Here is a 15868-nt window from a genome sequence, read left to right as displayed (position 1 = left end):
ATTTCAATTAGCCACAGTGTATAATCATCCGTTAAAAATTACTGAATTCTTTATTATGGTTTACATAATCCCTGTTTAGAAATGTCGGTATAGGTCCACTTTTTGGTATGTTCCCATTATTTTCATTTCTAGTACCTGTCAGTATATCTATGGTGGAGGGTATCCAAAGTTCGGCCCGGCCGAACTTAACGCTTTTTCACTTGTTATATTTTACTCAATTTCATACCATTTCATTTTTCACAAATTTCAGAATGATATGTGTACGGGATGTTTTAATTGAGTTCAAATATATATGTACTTCACACAGTTAATTTTGTCCGATTCCATTTTAATGGACCTTCAAAAATGCTACGTCTATTCCATTTACAGGATATTGTACATACGAGCATCTCTTGTATGTACTTAGGTACATGGTGTGGTGAACTTTCCTTAATGGTTTTTATTTATAAATTACCTTCCTTCCTATACAAACACTCCTTGTTGTTCCACATTTGCGTTTGCAGATGAAAGGCGTGTTGACTAGGATTTATCTAAAAGTAATATAAACACAAACCTAAATCGTTTTGTTGATTGGGATAATAGAAATCCAATAATGATCAACCCATCTAAGACTAAAGGTAAGGTCACACTAGGCAAATATTTGACTCAAATGTCTTTTATTTTGTTTGGCCACAAAACGTCAAATTTGTGCACTCACATTACACTCAAATATTTGACACATTGTTTGCTCAAACAGCAGGCAAATAGTGTCAAAGAACGAAATGGGAAAACTTGTTTGACCTGTGGTCACATTTGAGCAAATATTTGCACAATAAAACAATTTGATCAAACTGTAAAGAAAATTGCTCGATATTTTCCAAGATATTGTAGAAGAGGAAGAAGCTTTGTTGATTATGTGCTATGGAGCAGCGTCAATTATTGTATTGGAAGAAGAAAATAAAGTTAAAGAAACCGTGGATTCCTGAGTGGGTGCGTCGTAGAAATATTATTATATATAAATTTAACTGATTACAAAAAATAAGCAAATACAAAAGAAACCGAAATTTGACTAGAAATACAAATTAATAACAAAACAAAAAACCAACAGCACTTAATTTGATAAAAAAATAACAATTAAATCAAACAAGAATCGTATGATTTCATTTAATCGCATGAAATCCTGTGGTGTGGCCTGGGATATTCCATGTGAGATTTTAAGTTTTAAACAATGTTAAGAGAAATGTCCGATTATTGAGGTTAATGACTTACCCGGAGGCCTTTGGATACAACATCATTTGGTATCCAAACACTGCAAATGGATAATGGGTGAAACACCGGAAATACAAAATTACTATGGTTCAGCTGACATGAAAACAATTGGGATGTCCGCAGCTAGTTGTATTGGTCGGGCCTTGGCGGATTTAATTCCACCGAAATTGATATACACATATTGGATATTAGTCGCTTCCTTGGTTTACACAATAATGAAATTAATTATCCATTTAAAGAGTTTATGGCGGGTCGAAATTTGCGCATGTCTCCCATATGTATATTCCTCGCTGAAGGAGGCCGGCGCCATATTTGGCCAAACAACGGGCTATGAAAGGCCAAATAGTTTCGATCAGAATGATAAGAAGGGTAAGATGGTGGGCTATATGAGAGGCTAGAGGAGATATTTTAAATATTTCTGTCTCTTTAGATGAGTTTGGCATACCACATTTCCGTATTGCTGAGACCAAAACCTTCGGCAAACCCCATTGTTTGATTTGGTGGCTTCCGAATATAATGCCTTCCGTGTGCGTATCGGTTTGGCTGATTATAGCTCATTTCCAAAATACGATTTATTGTCCAAGGGCACAGAAGTTGTGGATTTGCTGCAGTACTTATGCTCAAATGATGTTGATGTTCCCATGGACTCCATACAGGAATGCAAAATGAAAATGAGAGGTTATGAAAATTATTGTTCTTGGCAAGGCTCTCGGAGAAACAGTGAGTTTTGGGTAGATCTTATAGAAGTATAATTAATGTATATTTTTTAGCTACATGATGATCACCCCAACCATTCAACATACCCGACCCATGAGCTGGATACGCAAAAAAAAAATACCAAATCAATTATGTTCCGGTGTCAATTTGGCAGATGTCACTTCCATGTATACGGCCATCTGTATTTTAGGCCCATATACACGTGTATTGGGAATTCTCCTTAGAAACCCATTGATTTCATTGGCCCTGCCGCTTTGGAAAAGCAACGTGAAGGGGGCGTCAAACGTATGTATATCTAGTTGCTGCTCAATGATCACGATCATGAAATGTATGTTTGGTGTTGGGGCAACGAACACATCTATAGGGATGGTAAATATTGTGGTATGGGGTTTTGTACGCAATTTCGATGAACAGGGCAATAAATTGCCAGTTACCAATGATTATGTCCTGTCGGGGCACTATGAAGTTGAGGTGGCCGGTATGCGTTTTGAGGCCAAGGTGAATTTGCATTCACCGAATTTACCCACCAAATTTCCCGATAAGGAACGTGAAGCGTATTATGCGACATGTTATAAACCGCATCAAGCTGATTTGTTTATGACAAAGCCATAGGTATAAAATAATAAAAAAAAACACAAATTATATGTTGATGTTAACATAAAAACAAATTAAAAAGGAAACAAATTCTTGTAATCAATTGTAAAATAAACGATTGACTGTATTCTCTTATACAAACAAAAATATGTTATATATAAAATAAAAAATAAATTTTTACTGCATACAAAATATAATACAATTTATTTATTATTATAGAAACAACAAGCTGGGATTCAGCCTGTCTATTTAAAAAAATTATTAATGTTTTATTGCAAAGATGAGATTAAACAATTTTGAAAAAATTTTATTTGGTAAGAAATAATAATAATAAATTAATAAAACTCCTTATGTTTATCAGATAAATTTGATTTACATAACCTTGTCCCATTGTAAGAAGCAACTCTATATGGGACCAAATGAAAAATTTAGTATGGGTTGTAGAATGACATGTTTATGGACCCAACTTCATGTAAATGGTCCTTCAAAAAGGGGACGTCTGTTAGGATTCATCTGTTGAATATACCCAAAGTGGTGAAGGGTATCATATAGTCGGCCCGTCCGACTTTACTACTTTCCTTACTGGTTTTAAAGATACTTTCTATTAAATTACAATAAAGTAAATAATCACACTCTCTTTAGGCTTGAATAATATTGATCTCAATTTTGTAATTTTCGAATATTTATGTTAATTTTTTTTATAAATAAATGCATATGTGATGTGTTTTTGCACTGCGGTAGTGCATTTATCACCGAAGTGGCCGCAAATTTCCCGCCATGCATTGTCCCAGAGCATCCTATTGTGCTAAGCACCACAAACATTGCTCTGATTCCACCAAGGCAATGAGTTCTAAAATATCTTACTCTGCCAAATCCTTCATCACTTTTGGTTTTTGGCGTGGATTTTTAATTGGAATTTCATATTCCGAATCCATTTGTTTGTTAATATATATATATATAATTTTTTAATTTTATTCTTTTTCACACAAACAAAAAACTTTTGCTTATGTATGTTATATTATATTGGTCAGATATTTTTGATGAAAATAAAAACCAGTGGCGACTGGACAATGAGTTCTAAAATATCTTACTCTGCCAAATCCTTCATGACTTTTGGTTTTTGGCGTGGATTTTTAATTGGAATTTCATATTCCGAATCCATTTGTTTGTTAATATATATATATATATATATTTTTTTAATTTTATTCTTTTTCACACAAAAAAAAACTTTTGCTTATGTATGTTATATTATATTGGTCAGATATTTTTGATGAAAATAAAAACCAGTGGCGACGGTCTTTTTCTTCATAGGCGATCAAAGTCATTAATGCCGGAATGAAAATAAATCTCCTAAGGTAGGCCAATTATGGAAGTCGCCATTAAAAACTTCAATATCACAGGACAGTAAGTTTAGCCTATGGCCATAATTATCCTCACCATCTGTTGGCTGATGCGTATCACTTGAATCTGCGTGAGGAGAAGATTTAGGTGGAGCTCGAAGTTAATCTGATGTCCTATAGATAGTAGCGAGAACCCTAGGTAAACCAATTTTAGCTACATCAAATTTGGTTTCAGCAGCAGTGATGTCTTCACTTAGACTATCTCGGTCTGTCAAATCATTGAGACATTTAATTGAAGAATTAATAAAAACACACAAACACTATTTCATTGTGTTTGTGTTTTTTTATTTTTTATACAATATGTGTGGAACACGAACATGAATGGAATAAATGAGAGAGAAAATATCCTCTGTTTTTGTTTTATTTTGTTTGCTATTTTTTAATGTAATTTACAGAGGGAAACGGGCGGACATTTAGGCGCTTAGGAAACGACCGACGGTTTTTTATTTAGATGATTAATAATCACATCACTCTTTCTTCTTGGTATGTCACTTTATTTGAAAAATAAATTAGGATGTATGTGTTGTTAAATAAACATTGTAATGATAATGATTGAATGGTGGTGATCGTTGACCTTTGCAAGTTTGATGTTATCCTCGACGATGCCGATATTTTCCTTCGTGAAAGGAGAAACAAAAAAGACGAAAACTAGTTAAAAACAATCCGCATTCATTTGACCAATGTTTGCGTTGATGGAAGAAATAAAAAGAAATAGAAATAAAAACAAAATAGAAAAACAAATGGTTTGTATGCTTAAAAACGTTAAGATAACGCAAAGCGGCGCTTTGACAAAGCTATTCGTTAGGTTTTGCTTTTAGAGTAAGTGATGCAAATGTGGTATAGGTATATAATTTTGTCGGTTGAAGTTTAAAAATAATTTTTTACAGGTGTATTTTAGTCGTTAGTACTAAAGCATTAAAATTATTAGTATGTACTAAAAATCAAATAATATGTGTGATTCACCACATAATCACCAATTTAGGAAAAAACTAGTCATTTCTTCAATAAATACAAGTGCTGGTAATTTGGTATACCTTGAGTCTGTATGCGCAAGACGAATTATCATTACTCCTTCAAACATTTGTCCTCTACGAAAGCCTACCAAGAATTACAAAGTTGACAAACGAATAAATATAATCATGTTTTTACATGATTATATATGAAAAATTATATGCCACTCAACGTATCCGCTAAAAATGTTAACAGACATAAATCTCGAGCTAATTCACATTCATTAAATACAATAAATTAAATAGGATATCAATTGGAAGTGAAAATTATACTACACCACATTAACATCATATAATATAACATATTACCTGCATTTTTTAAATCACTTTTAATGAAGTTTTAAATATTTGCTCAAAAATCTCTTAAATTGTTACTATAATATTATTTTCAGGTTGATTTATGGAAAGACAACACATGTAGCATGTTAAATAAAATTACAATTTACTCTGATAAAAAAATCAACATTTGGCAATCTACGACAATAACGACGACGGCAAAAATATGTTTATTTAAGTACCCACACATACACAAAACCAACGGAAACTATATTCAGGTGCACAAAACTAAAAACAATACAAAATTATATTTTTGACGGTTTAACGTTGCCCTTTGATTTTGGAAAGGACAGTTCATTTTTGGCAACCGAAAAAGCAAAATCAATCGTGAAACCCCACCCCCCCTATAGTGAAACAAAACAAACATACATGAAACATGTGAAACAGAAAATTACAAAATACATCAATTATAAAATAAAAGAAAAAAAAATATAACAAAGTGTCATATACAAAAACACATGAATTACAACACAAATTGTTAAGTTAAACAAGAAAATAAATAAAATAAATTGAAATTGAAATAAATTAAATTGTACATAAAAGTATACTACACAATATTAAAACTTAAGCCTAAAAATAAATAGAAGAGAATAAAATAAAAACTACAATTTTCCTAATTTAAACCTAAATATTGCACTGTCCCTAATAAAATTTGAATTATCATTTACATAACCTAAACATATATATTGCACTTTCCCTATTAAAATATTGAAATTAAATTACCTAACCTAAATCTAAATATTGCACTTCCCATATCACATAAACTACAATTGGAAATTTGAAACTACAACAAAGTGTATTCTATATAAAATAAATAAATTTAATTTGAATAAATTTAAAAAAAATAAAAAATCACATTTTAATTGGCAAAAAAGACAAATTTGCATAGGGTAGTCCTTTGTCGGCTGGCAGGTCAAGTTCGAAGATGGGATATATCGGTCATATTTTATAAAATTTTTCACAAACAGTTTGCTTTCCAGGTACACAGTATTCCCATTCGCCAATTATCATGTTGTAATCAGACAATTTATTTTCTATTGAATGTACTCTTACCAATTTATTTTCATTGTAAGATTGTGACATGATTTTAAATCTACTGATTCAGACGTGTCAACGAGCTTGTTGTTCTGGTTATTATCTTGCAACATCTCCAATACACAAGGAAATTTGTTTATATGCAATAATAAGCTCTCTGATATCGACATAAAAGATGCCAAAGAACACATCTATATATGAAATAAATGATTAAGGGTTTGATGCTTATAATTATTTCCGGTAACCTAAAAGCAATGACCTCATATTTTATATTCTTCGAAGTATAAACTGTTGTCCCACCAATTGCATCAACCCTACAGCAGTAAATTACCGTAAATCCGTCAATCGAATATACTATGGCGAGCAGAAGCGAGTAAATGTTTGCACTTTGGATACTTTTTCGTTGTAAAAATACAAGCACACAAGTTAAAAAATGGTCGGACCGAACTTTGGTAACCCCCCACCATAGGTATACTGACAGATACTTGAAATATAAAGAAATGAAATATATATATGTAAACCATTGTGTACACCAAATATAAATGAATTAATAAAAACTCCAAAGCGTGAACTGATACTAATAACACCTGTAAATTTCGAGCGCAATATTTTTGTTTTGTGTCTCAATTCTTTCCGCCAGGATGTATAATTATATGGAGGAGATGCCTAAATGCTGGCCGATATATTTCATTAACGTCAGGTTCGTGTTTTATATCACGATTTCCTTAAAAAGCGGAATGATTACAACCAATGGCTAAATCGTCTTTGAATTCCATAATTTGTACGGTAAAACTAACCAACCCCTACAGACGGAACTAATCAGCTAAATATTTTAATATAAGAAGGGGGTTATTTAGGAATAGCCCCAAAAGGGGCTAATATTAATAAAATACAAAATTTCAGCGAATTCGGTTGAAAGACGCGCTCAATAACCCCAAATTACCGAAAATTGAGGATGTCTTATATGGGGGCTACCCGAAATAATGGGCATATACAATATATTTATAATTCATAGTGAAGAAATTTGGTACCCAATAAGAACCCACTGAACCAAATTTCATCGAACTCGGTTTAAAAATGCGCTTTAACCCCCAAAATACCGTTATATAATGACTACCAGAAAAGTGGACCGATTTTTAAAATTTTTAGAAGAGTCATTTGGTACCCAAAAAGAACCCAATGTACCAAATGTCAGTGAATTCGGTTGAAACCCGCTCTCAAAACCTCAAAATGCCGAAAATTGGGGGTGCCCTTATATAGGGGCTAACCGAAAAAATTGACCTATATTTATAATTTGTTGTGGAGAAATTTGGTATCCTAAAATAATCCAATTTGTCAAATTTCAGCGATTTCAGGGTGTCATTATATAGGGCCTACCTATATATATGCACCTATATATACCCTTATATGGGGGCTACCCGAAAAAATAGACCTATATTTATAATTTTTAGTGGAGAAATTTGGTACCCAAAAATTATCCAATGTAGCAAATGTCAGCAAATTCGGTTGAAAAACGCGCTCAAGAACCCCAAAATAACGAAAATTGGGGGTGCCCGCGAATCACCATTAACTGCTTCGGAGTTACCTGTTGTCGCGTACCCCTTCATTGGACCCTCACATTATCCATCCACACGGCGGAATAGAGCAAGCACTCTGTTCGCCTCGAGCCAGATAGTAGCCTGTTACCTAATTGTTGTTGTTTCTACACGGAGAAATTATCACAACAAATCACGATATTAACACCAGGTACGTGAACTCAGATTTCTGTCAAAAGTGAGCTACGGCGAGTGTTAGTATTTTTCGTCTGTTTTTGGAATTCGTGTCTGTAAAATTGAACTAAAGCCGATATTCAATTATCTTACGCGTGTGTTACTGCTAAACCATATACAGTCCACTCTAGACGTTGCACGTGCTTTTACATCAAGGAGTGGCGAACGATTGAAACACGCTCTTCCTCTCAGATAATGACGTCGTGAGTTCGATAGTTTTCAATGTATCGCGATCGATTAAGTTATAATGAATGAACAAGCATTTACAATCTCTCGCAAATATTCACATTTTTACGAAAAATTCACGAACGATACAATTTCTCTGCAAGCGTCGCCGATTCGATCTTTCGCGAGAATTCGTTGCTGATGAAGCTCATTTGAAAAACTCAAAAAACAAATGTTAGCGAGCGCTGTTAAAAGCAATAAAAAGGAAAACAAGTGAAAAAACGTTAAGTTCGAATTTTGGATACCTTCCACCAAAGATATACTGACAGGTACTTGAAATGAAAATATAGGGAAAATACCAAAAAGTGAACTCATACCGACAATTCTACAAACCGATTATGTCAACCATGATACAAATTTAAGAAATTGTTAATGGATAATTATACCCTCAGCCTTATGGCCAATGAGGGTGTATACACTTTGACACGGTGATTATGAGCCTCATCGAAATATTGGTTCTAGATCCCATGTTTCTTTCGACCAAATTTGTTTCATCCAAACTTTGCCCATGTTTTTATTTCTTCCAAACTTAGTTCAAGTTCGAAGATGGGGAATATCGGTTCACTCCATCTGGTACCTCCCACAGAGGGGCTAGGCCTAAATGCGGGTTACAGTTCATATATATCTCATTGTCGAACTTTACGTTCTAGTTTTTTATTTTTTAACAGATTCTTAGATCCAAACCCAAAACGCGGAACCAATTAGATAACTATTTTAATATAAACAAGTGTAAAAGCGTTAAGTTCGGCCGGACCGATCTTTGGATACCCTCCACCATAGATATACTGACAGGTACTTGAAATAAAAATATAGGGAACATAGCACAAGTGTACCTATACCGACATTTGTACAAACCGAAACACGCTCTTCCTCTCAGATAATGACGTCGAGAATTCGATAGTTTTCAATGTATCGCGATCGATTAAGTTATAATGAATGAACAAGCATTTACAATCTCTCGCAAATATTCACATTTTTACGAAAAATTCACGAACGATACAATTTCTCTGCAAGCGTCGCCGATTCGATCTTTCGCGAGAATTCGTTGCTGATGAAGCTCATCTGAAAAACTCAAAAAACAAATGTTTGCGAGCGCTGTTAAAATCAATAAAAAAGAAAACAAGTGAAAAAACGTTAAGTTCGAATTTTGGATACCTTCCACCAAAGATATACTGACAGGTACTTGAAATGAAAATATAGGGAAAATACCAAAAAGTGAACTCATACCGACAATTCTACAAATCGATTATGTAAACCATGATACAAATTATAGCCTCAGCCTTATGGCCAATGAGGGTGTATACACTTTGACAGGGTGATTATGAGCCTCATCGAAATATTGGTTCTGGATCACATGTTTCTATCGACCAAATTTGTTCCATCCAAACTTTGCCCATGTTTTTATTTCTTCCAAACTTAGTTCAAGTTCGAAGATGGGGAATATCGGTTCACTCCATCTGGTACCTCATCTAAACTTTGCCCATCTTATTATTTCATCCAATATTAGTTCAAGTTCGAACAGGGGGGATATCGGTCCACTCATTCTGCTACCTCCCACGCAGGGGCTGGGCCTAAATGCGGCATGCAGTTCATATAAAAATAACTAAGGTTAATTATCGAACCTTATGTTCTAGTTTTTTCGTATCTTCCGCAGATGAAATGATTACAACAGAGTCTTAGAACCAAACCCAAACACGGAACAAATCATAGAACTATTTTAATATAAACAAGTGAAAAAGCGGCCGGACCGAACTTTGGATACCCTCCACCATAGATATACTAAAAGGTAGTTGAAATGAAAATGTAGGGAAAATACCAAAAAGTGACCTATACCGACATTTCTACAACGCGATTATGTAAACCATAATGTGAACCATGATCCAGACAATTTTGATTTCATGCAACCTGTGCCTATCTTATTATTCTTCCAAACTTAGTTCAGGTTCGAAAATGTGGACTATCGGTCCACTCCCTCTGATACCTCCCACACAGGTGCTAGGCCTTACGTTTTAACTTTATCTCGATATGCTCCGCAGGTTAAATGATTACAAAGAGTCTTAGAACCAAACCCAAAAACGCGTAACAAATTAGATAACTATTTCAATATAAACAAGTGAAAAAGCGTTAAGTTTGGCCGGGCCGAATATAGGATATCCTCCACCATAGATATACTAACAGGTACTTGAAATGAAAATATAGGGAAAATACCAAAAAGTGGACCTATGCCGACATTTCTACAAACCGATTATGTAAACCATAATATAAATTTCAAAAAATTTTAATGGATAATTATACCCTCAGCCTGAGGGTGTAAACACTTTGACACGGTGAAAATGTGTCTCGTCGAAATATATTTGTTTTAGACCCCATCTTTCTTTGGACAAAATCCGTTTCAGAAAATTATATTTTCATCCGTCTTACTATTTCTTCCAAACTTAGTTCAATTTCGAAGATTGGGAACATCGGTCCACTCCTTCTCGTACCTCCCGCACAGGGGCTAGGTCTAAATGCGGTTATAGTTCATATATATAGTTCTTTATCGAACCTTACGTTCTAGTTTGTTATCTCGATATCCTACGCGGGTGAAAAGATAAAATAATGAAAAGCGTTAAGTTCGGCCGGGCCGAACTTTGGATACCCTCCACCATAGATATACTGACAGGTACTTCAAATAAAAATATAGGGAAAATACCAAAAAGTGGACCTATGCCGACATTTCTACAAACCGATTATGTAAACCATAATATAAATTTCAAAAAATTTTAATGGATAATTATACCCTCAGCCTGAGGGTGTAAACACTTTGACACGGTGAAAATGTGTCTCGTCGAAATATATTTGTTTTAGACCCCATCTTTCTTTGGACAAAATCCGTTTCAGAAAATTATATTTTCATCCGTCTTACTATTTCTTCCAAACTTAGTTCAATTTCGAAGATTGGGAACATCGGTCCACTCCTTCTCGTACCTCCCGCACAGGGGCTAGGTCTAAATGCGGTTATAGTTCATATATATAGTTCTTTATCGAACCTTACTTTCTAGTTTGTTATCTCGATATCCTACGCGGGTGAAAAGATAAAATCAAATCAGATAACGATTTAAATATAAATCAAGTGAAAAGCGTTAAGTTCGGCCGGGCCGAACTTTGGATACCCTCCACCATAGATATACTGACAGGTACTTCAAATAAAAATATAGGGAAAATACCAAAAAGTGGACCTATATCGACATTTCCACAAACCGGTTATATAAACCACAATGTAAACAATAAACCAAATTTCAGAAATTTTTAATGGACAATTATTCTCTCAGCTTTATGTATAATGAGGGCATATACACTTTGACACGGTTAAAATGGTTCTAGATCCATGTTTCTTTGGATCAAATTTGTTTCAGAAAATTTCGATTTCTTCCAAACTTTGGCCATCTTCCAAACTGAGTTCGCAGGTGAAATGATTACAACAGAGTGTTATATGGGGACTACGCCTAAAAGAGGTTGACTATTAATAATTTTTGGTAGGGAGATTTTTTTCCATATACGGCTACATAATACCAAATTTCAGTAATTTCGGTTGAAAAACTCGCTCAAGAACCTCCAAATGCCGAAATTTGGGGGTACCTTTATATGGGGGCTAACAGAAAAAAATTGACTTATATTTATAATTTTTAGTGGAGATATTTGGTACCCAATAAGAACCCAATATACCAAATTTCAGCGAATTCGGTTGAAAAACGCGCTCAAGAAACCCAAAATACAGAAATTTGGGGGTACCGTTATATGGGGGCTACCAGAAAAAATAGACTTATATTTATAATTTTTAGTGGAGACATTTGATACCTAATAAGAACCCAATATACCAAATTTCAGCGAATTCGGTTGAAAAAAAACCCCAAAATACCGAAAGTTTGGGGTACCCTTATATGGGGGGCTACCAGAAAAAATGGACCTATATTCATATTTTTTTGTGGAGTGATTTGGAACCTATTTAGAACTCAAAGTATTAAATTACAGCCAATTTGATGGAAAAATATGACCAAAATCCCCAAAATACTGAAGATTAGGAAGTACCGTTATATGGCGGCTACCAGAAAAATTGGACCTATATTTATAATTTGGTGTGGCGATAGTAAGTACCCAATAAGAACCCAATGTGCCAAATTTCAGAGAATTCAGTTGAAAATTTCAGCACCCTATCTAAATTCCTTCGGAAGATAGCATGATTACAACAGACGGACGGACATGGCTAGATCGTCTTAGAATTTTACCCTGATCGAGAATATATACTTTACAGGGTCGGAAATGAATATTTCGATGAGTTACAAACATATATAAATTAATATACCCTCTATACTATGGTGGAGGGTATAAAAAAATGGGGTTATATGGGGACTACCCCAAAAAGTGGGCGAATACTAATAATTTTTCGTGGAGAGATTTGATACCATATACGACTACAAAATACCAAATTGCAGCCAATTCGGTTGAAAAATGCGCTCAAGACCCCCAAAATACTGAAAATTAGGAGGTACCCATATATGGGGGTAATTGAAAAAATTGACCTATATTTATAATTTTTTGTGGAGAGATTTGGTACCTATTAAGATCTCAAAATACTAAATTACAGCCAATTCGGTGGAAAAATATTACCAAAACCCTCAAAATTTTGAAAATTAGGAGGTACTGTTGTTGGCGTGATACCGAGATGCAGTGAAACCCCAAAAAATAAAGAAAAGAAAAACGATAGAATGTTTAAGTATATATTTTCAATCTTTATTGTAAAGTAGGTGGGTTTCGTGAGAAACAAGACTTTACCTTAGCGTGCGTGAACTACGATAGCAAGAGATGTTTAGCAACGAAAGCGAGAATGTAAGTGTTTACTCTACGAGAGTTCGAAAGCAAGTTTAATCAACGAGAGTTAAAAAGCAAGTGATGTTGCGATGGGCAAGAAAGCTACAGCAAGGCCGTGATCAACGACTACGACCACAGCATTGGAAAGGGCCTCTCTGCATCCGAACTAAGCGAATGTGGCTTCCAGGAGATATAGTAGAAGAGAGCGAAACTCTCCCCTAAAATCCGAACTAAGCGAATGAGGCTCCTGGAAGATATGCAGAGAAGATTTCCCCATTGGGCTCCGAAGAGCGGCCAATTAAAGTGGTTAATTGTAATGCTGCAGAAGGGGAAACAATGTATCGAACATATACATTGCCGTAAGCAATGTATCGAACTTAAACAACTGTTATATGGAGCTATCAGAAAAAGTGGACCTATACTTATAATTTTTGTGGAGACATTTAGTACCCATTAAGAACCCAATGTAGCAAATTTCAGGGAATTCGGCTAAAAAGACATGCCCAAGAGCCCCAAAATACCGAAAATTGGGGGGTACTGTTATATGGGAGATGTGCCTAAACGTGGACCGAGATATCCCATCTTCGAAAATTTCAGCACCCTATCTCAATTCCTTCAGAAGATAGCGTGATTACAACAGACGGACGGAAGGACATGGCTAGATCTAATAGATTTTTTATTGCCTCAAATTTCTTAAACATAACCAAAATTACAGAAATTATTTTAACGAAAAAATGTGAACAAATATAATTTTTTGATTTATATTGTTTAAGTAAAAATCTATTTTGTATGCATGTTTGGAAATGCATGCTTTGGACGCTCGTGTTCATTGTGTTTGTTTTGCATACTCATTAGAAAACTGCATACTCCTTATTGATACAACTTTGAACTGTCAGTTTTCTAATGAGTATTGTTTTTGTGCCAACGACACTTTGCACCATTGTTGTTATTGTTCGACTTCTCTTGTCACGTTCGCTTCGTAACACAGGTAATCTGTCCATCCTAATTATCTTCCCCTATTATTATTCATATCAATAAAATTCTGGAATCAGAAGCTAAAACGTTCGCGTTTTATTTCTTTCCCTTTTTCGAAACGCAATTTCGGCGCCTTTACATTTTGATCCATTCGAGCCGGACGAGAGCTGTTGGATTTATTTCTAATTGCAATTGCTTGTGTTTTCACAGATTACCAGCATCAACATCATAATCACCTTCATCAACTTCATCATCGTCATCTTAATAAACATCAACAACAAATCAGCTAGGTGAGTGCAGTGATTTTTCCTTTTGTGAGCTCGAGGAAAAAAATAAGAATAAACATAAAACTAAAACAAACAAAAAATCATAAAGTTCGACGGCCTATTATTTTTTGCAAAAACAAATTCACAGGCCGCTTTACAACGTTTGTCGTTCCGTGTGACTATCCGTCTGTCGTATATTAGTCGCGGACGGACAAAAAGTGATCAGTGAAAAAAGAAAAAAATGTTAAAATTCTTCCAATTTAATTTATAATTTTGTTCTAAAAAGTGAGTGGTTATTTTTAATACATTTTCCATTTACAATTTTTAAAAAATCCCATTTGATTTATTAAGTGAATTTATTAAATTATTTCAAAAGTAAATAACAATAACTTTTAACTCCCCCACTCACTCTAATATTCATTCAAGCATTTTATTAGAATAGCAAGAAAAAAATAACCAAACACAAAAAAAAAAAAATATTCGCGTTAATTTCTTTTTTCGCTGATCAACCATACACAATTATATTTACATACATACGCTGGCTAACGTACGTACGTTGGTTGTCACCAAATATAATTATATTTACATAGTTAGGTTGGCTGACATACGTACGCTCACGGCCAACCACTAGCCTGTTGTTTGACCATACACACACGCTATACACATACATACCATTGGTTAGGCAGCCGTCGCTTGCCTTGTTGAGTTATTTTTCTTTCGTTTCTTCTTTGTTGCGTGTACGCTACACACATCGGGTCGGTCGAGTGTGGTTAGTTAACACGTTTGTTACAAGGTTGAACATTTTTGATTATTGAATTAATAGTGTGTTTATGATTAGTTGAAATATAATTGTGTAATATAATCACGCCTTTCACCCTACAGTCCGCATTGATCGAAACTCATATAAATAATAATTTTTGGTATTATTTATATTGAATTTAATAAAAATAATATAAATTTTATATATTTATATATATTTATATTTGTAAATCATTTATTTTGATTGAACTTTTCAAATTCAGTGGAAGTTTTATAATTAGTTTTAAACTTTTCCGCAATTTTGTGGATTTTTCGTTATTTTTTCTGGAAAATTAAGTTTTTTTTGTGTAGTTTTTTGGCTACAGTTTTGAGAATATCATACGTGTTTCGGCATTTATCAAAAATTATTCGTCTTTTTGGTTTTTAATCACTTTTTTGTCATTTTTCGATATATTCTTTGGACATTTTTCGTAATTCTTTTGGAAATTTATTGTCAATTTGACAATTTTGGATTGTTTTTCGATTAATTTTTATCGTTTTCACATATTATTTCGAATAGTTAAGTTGTTTTAGCTAATTCGAGCAGATTCTTTTTGAAAATCGTGATAAATTCGTAGGGAATCTTTGCACATTTTGCTGTATTTTGGGGAAGAATTTGGTTTTAGTAGCGATCTAAAATTTTCGTC

At 34.0% G+C, this 15868-nt stretch overlaps 1 pseudogene; it reads left to right on the top strand.

The window, feature by feature from the left end:
- Positions 1 to 592: 592 nt before the first annotated feature.
- LOC133327239 (pyruvate dehydrogenase phosphatase regulatory subunit, mitochondrial-like) lies at positions 593 to 2577 on the top strand (annotated as a pseudogene).
- Positions 2578 to 15868: the final 13291 nt, after the last annotated feature.

Source organism: Musca vetustissima, unplaced genomic scaffold (genome assembly GCF_032173495.1).
Source record: "Musca vetustissima isolate MV318-11 ecotype Yass unplaced genomic scaffold, APGP_CSIRO_Mvet_v1 utg2261, whole genome shotgun sequence".
In the NCBI taxonomy this organism is placed as follows: domain Eukaryota; kingdom Metazoa; phylum Arthropoda; class Insecta; order Diptera; family Muscidae; genus Musca; species Musca vetustissima.
This window is presented reverse-complemented; position numbering and strand designations above follow the sequence as displayed.